The sequence below is a fragment of the Chanodichthys erythropterus genome, chromosome 16 (genome assembly GCF_024489055.1).
Source record: "Chanodichthys erythropterus isolate Z2021 chromosome 16, ASM2448905v1, whole genome shotgun sequence".
NCBI classification, from domain to species: domain Eukaryota; kingdom Metazoa; phylum Chordata; class Actinopteri; order Cypriniformes; family Xenocyprididae; genus Chanodichthys; species Chanodichthys erythropterus.
In genome coordinates this window covers 34306808-34313633 of record NC_090236.1, presented here as the reverse complement: position 1 = coordinate 34313633, position 6826 = coordinate 34306808, and the positions used below count along the sequence as shown (strand labels likewise).

The window sequence follows — 6826 nt, the reverse complement described above, 5'->3', positions numbered from 1 at the left end:
CATGTCCCAAGTTTCCGCTCTAAAACTTGGCGTCATCAAACTACGCCTTTGTTTTGAATAGGCTTCTAGCGACCTCTAGCGGAAAAAAATATCACAAATTGTACCTTTAACTGAATAAAGCTGGATTTTATATTAGAAAATGGTTTTCTTGTTTTTCTTTGAATAAATGAATCGCATATGATTACAATCTGACAGTGTAAAATTAATTACAATGTTTCCTCTTATTACTCTTTGGAACTTTCTAGGCACTTGGAATCAGCAGGTTAAACAGTTCAACTCAGTTGAAACAATTGTCATGCGATTGACATAGTAAGGGAAATCAAATAAAAAATCTTTGAATATAAAATATTTGAATAGTCTGTTACCCAAATGAAATAAAATAAAATGTAACTTAATAATACTCTCAACGAAATGTTACAATCAATGATTCAAATACTCAGATAAACACTCAATATGATTCAATGTACAGAATGCGATTCAGTAAATTATCTTGCAAATTCGACAGATCACTTTTTTCCTTTGAAAATCAATAGCTTTTCAGCTGTGTAAATACTCAATGAATACTCAATAACCAGTGAATTGGTTAGATAACTAGAGTCTATGAACTAAATGACTCAATTCAAAGAACCGTTGATTCTTTTGAAACAGTTCGAGTTCAAAGTTCATGTCCTTTGATTGTGGATCCAGAGGAATAATAATGAAAATAATAGTTCAATGAGTTTAGGTCCCGTTTTTCCAAAAGCAAAAAGAAAAGGATTCTCCTACCAGTTTGGTGGTTCAAAAACACAGTTCAGCAAAGAAAACTGTTCCGTGGGCGGCTCGCCATATACAAATTGCACTTTGTGCATCCAGCATGAATTCAGGAAACTCGTCACAGAAGAACTAAAATCTCACAAAAAAAAAACCCAGTCAAGGAAAGGAATTGATATATTTCTAAATAAGGACGTTCAATTGTGGCACTTTGATGCTCTGTGTGTCTGCATCGGTCTCTATTTCACAAGCCCCCACCTCATCCGCTTCTTAACCCGTCGACAGCTTCTTCATATTATAGCATCAGCTCAGAAATTCGGGTTTTCTGTTGGATCCGAACACTTTCGCTTCTAAATTGATTATTTAATGTGGAAGGGATTGAAGATCACTTCGTGCAGCTGCCTCGTCTCATTCTCTCTCCACTCTCTGAAAAAAAAGGAGAACTCTCTCTCACGCTGACAGTGCAGCAGCGCCGGCGCAGCCTGTGGGCGGGACTTATGAGAGTGCTGCTAACATTTGCTCTTAATAGAGTCAATCACTGGAATAAGAGCCGTGATTAGACAGAATTCCCTTTCATGGGAACATCGACGCTGCGTAGTCGCTTTGGGAACGCCTCTGCGTGATTACGTCTTGAAGCACTTGTGTAATCGAACCAATAGTGTAACGGGACGTCAGAGCGGGTGACGTCACGGACCAGGAAACTATAAAGCACCCCTGAGAACAAAGAACGCTAGCTTCTGCGTCTTCAGCAAGCGCTCTGTGTATTGTGTGTCTTATTTGGTGTTGTCTGTCCGTTATACAGTTCGAAAATATCTCTTAGTCCGAGGGCAAGAGTATTTTCAGTCCACCAAGCACTTATATATATATATATATATATATTGAAAGACACGTTTATAAAAAATATGGCGGCAGGACAAACAGGCAAGCAGCAGTTCATTCAATGCGCTTCTCCCTGCCCTCGCTTCATCACGGGCGGGGATACACACGAGTTATGTGTAGCCTGTTTGGGAGTGGAGTATGCCCAGGCAGCTCTTGAGGGAGCTGTCTGTGTGCATTGCGAAAAGTTAACGCTCCGTACACTCCGTTCACGCCGGGCGTTCTTCGAGAAAGATAAAGAGAGCGCCGCGGCGAGTGTTCCCCAGGGATCGGGTCCCGCTGCTGCTGAGGCACAGCGGCGGCTGCATTCCTGGGGTTCACAGATGGATCTGGTGGAGGGGTTAGAGACGGGCCCAGCCCTATCTCGGCCCTCACCCGCCAGACCCAGTGTCTCTCCTTTGGTTGCGGAAGCACGCGCTGCGGTTTCTTCCCCCAGAGGAGAGGCACCAGCGCTTCACCTGTCTAGCTCTGAGGAGTTGGATGTGGTGAGCGTTGAAGCTGGAGAGGAGGACTCGCCATCCTCATCTCCAGCATATGAGGAGCTGCTGGAGGTTGTGACTAGGGCAGTGGCAAAACTTAATATCGAATGGCCAGCAGAAAAAAGCGAAGCGCGTCACAAAAGCAAACTGGATGAGCGCTTTCTCCCTGCCCGGTCACAGCCTCAGCGTCGGGGATTACCATTCTTTCCCGACCTCCACACCGAGGTGACGAGGTCGTGGAAAAAGCCAGCACAATATCGTGTATATAACCCTCAAACATCTATATATTCTAATATATTGGGGCTTAAACAACATGGCTATGGGACGATGCCTCGGGTCGAAGAGACGCTCGCGAGCTATCTCTCGCCGGAGTCTGCGTCGTCCCTAAAATCCCCGATGCTGCCCACCAGACCACTAAGAACAACATCAGCTCTGGTGGGCAAAGCATATGCCTCAGCAGGTCAGGCCGCAGCGTGTTTACACACAATGTCTGTCCTTCAAGCATATCAGGCTGACCTGCTGGGGGAGATCGATGAGAGCGGTGAGGCTAGCTTTGATATGATTCAGGAACTTCGTAAAGCCACTGATCTATCTCTCCGTGCCACCAAGGAGACGGCAAAAACAATCGGTCGCTCTATGGCAGCCCTGGTGGCAACGGAGAGGCATTTATGGCTAAACTTATCAGACATCAGAGAAAGAGATAAGAGCGTCTTATTGGATGCGCCGCTGTCTCCCCTGGGCCTCTTCGGCGACTCTGTCACTTCGGTCGTCGAGAGGTTCCAGGAGGCAAAAAAGCAGTCAGCGGCCTTCCAGAAGTTCCTCCCTCGCCGCTCTCTCCCGTCCGAGGCTGCTGAGCGGGAGCAGCCTCGGGCGTCTAGCAGCTCCTCATCTGTGCAGAGAGCGCAACAAAAACAGAGTGTTGCTGCCCGTGCTCCCCCGCAAAGAGCTTGGGGACCGGGACGGGCAACACAGTCGAAGCCTTCCCGGGGTAGAACAGATCTGAGGACTGTTATTATCGCCAGGAAGGCTTCGAAGAAGTCCTGACGCCAGTGGCCCAGGACTTCCGAGGGTAGCCCCCTCCGGAGAGGGTCCTGTATTAAAATCTATAAAATTAACTCCTCTCCGGCACCCTCAAGGGGCCGTTCTGCCAACCCTGCCACCCCGTGTGCTTCAGGGCGCAGCGGTCCCCACCGACCCTCTGAGGGGGGTCGGCCAGCGCTTGTTTCGGCTGCTCCCTGCCGGTACGCCGCTTCAGGGCACCGAGCCAAGTGCTCAAAAAACACCAGAGGCCAGTCTCGAGAGGCTGGTTCCCTTAGTGAAATTTCTGGAGGAATGGAAACGTCTTCCCAACATTTCTCAATGGGTACTGCGTATGATAGAAAAGGGTTACAAAATACAATTCGGGTTTCGCCCGCCCCGGTTCAATGGGGTCCTCCCTACAGTGGTGGGCCCCCAGCAGTCTCTGGTTATGGAACAAGAAGTTACGACACTTTTGCAAAAAGGAGCTATAGAAAGGGTTCCTCCTCCCAGCAAACAGTCAGGGTTTTACAGCCGTTACTTCATCGTTCCGAAGAAGGATGGAGGGTTGCGTCCCATAATAGATTTACGTATGTTAAATCGCTCAGTACAAAAACTCAAGTTCAAGATGCTAACACTCAAACAGATCACCACTCAGATCAGGTCCGAGGACTGGTTTGTGACAATAGATCTGAAAGACGCTTACTTTCATGTGTCAATCCATCCTTCACATTGGAAGTACCTCAGGTTTGCTTTCGGGGGCGAAGCTTACCAATACAAGGTTCTTCCCTTTGGCCTATCCCTTTCACCCCGCACCTTCACGAAGTGCGTGGATGCAGCCCTGGCTCCTCTGAGACTCCAGGGCATCCGCATACTGAATTATATCGACGATTGGTTGATTTTAGCTCAATCAGAGCAACAGGCAGTTCTACATCGAGATGTAGTTCTGTCACACATGAGAAGGTTAGGGTTGAGACTCAATGCCAAGAAGAGTGTGCTTCTACCAGCTCAGACTACCAACTATCTAGGGGTAGTTTGGGATTCTACTACGATGCAGGCACGTCTGTCTCCTGCTCGGGTGAATTCCATTCTCTCAACCGTGAAAGGGGTGAAATTAGGCCAGTCACTCACTGTAAAACAGTTTCAGAGACTGTTGGGTCTGATGGCAGCGGCGTCCAACGTGATACCTTTTGGCCTGCTGCACATGAGACCCTTACAGTGGTGGCTCAGGACCAGGGGGTTTTCTCCGAGGGGAAATCCTCTCCGCATGATCAAAGTCACGCGGCGATGCCTTCGTGCTTTATCCATGTGGAAGAAGCCCTGGTTCCTGTCCCAGGGTCCTGTGTTGGGAGCTCCTTGTCGTCGCGTAATGCTAACGACGGATGCATCTCTCACAGGCTGGGGGCGATCATGAGTGGTCGCTCAGCTCAGGGTCTTTGGGAGGACCATCATCGTTCTTGGCACATAAATCGGCTGGAAATGATGGCGGTATTTCGAGCACTCAAATACTTCCTCCCAGACCTGAGGGGCCACCATGTGTTGGTCCGTACAGACAACATGTCGGTGGTCTCATATATCAACCATCAGGGGGGTCTGAGGTCTCGTCAGTTGTACAAATTAGTCCTTCGGATCCTCCTGTGGTCCCAGGGGAAGCTCCTCTCCCTGAGAGCGGCTTACATCCCGGGGCATCAAAATGTGGGGGCAGACATCCTGTCGAGGCAGGGGCCGAGGCCCGGGGAATGGAGACTTCACCCCGAGGCGGTGGAGTTGATATGGAAAGAATTCGGTCGCGCAGAAGTCGACTTATTTGCCTCGAAAGAGACGTCTCACTGCCCGCTGTGGTACTCACTAACTCATCCATCCCCCCTGGGGTTGGATGCCATGGTACAGACGTGGCCGAGGCTGCGTCTGTACGCCTTTCCCCCGATTGCTCTGCTCCCCGGAGTTCTGGAGAGGGTTCGGCGGTACGGGGCCCGTCTCATATTGGTAGCCCCGTTCTGGCCAACCCGAGTATGGTTCACGGACCTAGTGTCCCTTCTAGACGGCTCCCCCATGGAGATTCCAATCAGGCAGGACCTTCTGTCTCAAGCGGGCGGCACAATAATTCATCCCCGCCCAGAGTTATGGAAACTGTGGGCTTGGCCTCTGAGGGGGCCGAGCTCATAGAATCTGGTCTCCCAACTGAGGTTGTGGAGACCATACTCCACTCCAGAGCTCCGTCCACGAGAAAACTATATGCATACAAGTGGAAGCTGTTCGCTACTTGGTGTAGCCAGTCTCAAGTGGACCCGTTCCACTCTTCTATCAGTCACATACTGCAATTTCTCCAAGAAAAATTCTCGGATGGCCTAACTCCTTCTACATTAAAGGTCTATATAGCAGCAATCTCCGCTTATCACTCTCCTTTGGAGGGTGTTTCTGTGGGAAGAAACCCACTAGTCATACGTTTTCTCCGTGGCACCCAGAGGCTGAGGCCGGCTGTACGTACAAAAACTCCTTCCTGGGACTTAGCTATTGTACTCGAAGGGCTGTCTGCGGCTCCCTTTGAACCTTTGGAGGAAGTACATGAGAGGTTCCTCACGCTAAAAACCGTATTTCTGCTGGCTATTACATCTCTTAAAAGAATTGGAGACCTTCAGGCACTTTCAGTTGCTCCTTCATGCTTAGACTTTGCGCCTGGAATGGTCAAAGCTTTCTTGCATCCTAGACCTGGGTATATACCCAAGGTCCCTACTCATGTCCCAGGGCCTATTGTACTGCAGGCCTTTTATCCTCCACCTTTCACGAATGAGGATCAGGAAAAACTAAATCTGCTCTGCCCAGTGAGGGCTTTAGACACCTATGTCCACAGAGCTGCCCTGTGGCGAAAAACAGAACAGCTGTTTATATGTTACGGGTCCCCTAACAAGGGAGGTCCTGCGTCTAAGCAGAGAATGAGCAAGTGGGTGGTCGAGGCCATCTCTCTTGCTTATAAGTCATCCGGACAGCCCTCGCCTTTGGCCGTCCGGGCACACTCTACCAGGGGTATGGCTGCCTCAAAGGCTCTGATTTCGGGGGTTCCCCTCAATGATATCTGCGATGCTGCTGGGTGGTCATCTCATCATACCTTCGTTAGATTCTACAACCTTGACTTGGGCTCCACTCCAGGGTCCTCAGTACTGTCATCCTAAAAGGTGATTCAGACAGGCATTTGGTCTTATGGCCTAGTTGGGATAGCGTTCCCAAAGCGACTACGCAGCGTCGATGTTCCCATGAAAGGGAACGTCTCGGGTTACGTTTGTAACCCTGGTTCCCTGAATAAGGGAACGAGACGCTGCGTAGCTTAGCCATACTCCCTGCACGCCTGTGAGCGCTTGCTTCATCCGTATCAGAAGCTAGCGTTCTTTGTTCTCAGGGGTGCTTTATAGTTTCCTGGTCCGTGACGTCACCCGCTCTGACGTCCCGTTACACTATTGGTTCGATTACACAAGTGCTTCAAGACGTAATCACGCAGAGGCGTTCCCAAAGCGACTACGCAGCGTCTCGTTCCCTTATTCAGGGAACCAGGGTTACAAACGTAACCCGAGACGTTTTCCTTCTAGAACTTTTCTCTTTTTTCCTTTTTCTTTGCTTTCTTCAAATAATTTTAAATCATCTTTTTAACTTGTGCAAATTTGACAGTAAGGATTTTTTTCATATAACTACAAATTTTTCTACTAATTTGC

The 6826-nt window shown here is 49.2% G+C and overlaps 1 pseudogene; it reads left to right on the top strand.

Moving 5' to 3' along the window:
- Positions 1 to 1652: 1652 nt before the first annotated feature.
- Positions 1653 to 5288, top strand: LOC137003797 (uncharacterized; annotated as a pseudogene).
- Positions 5289 to 6826: the final 1538 nt, after the last annotated feature.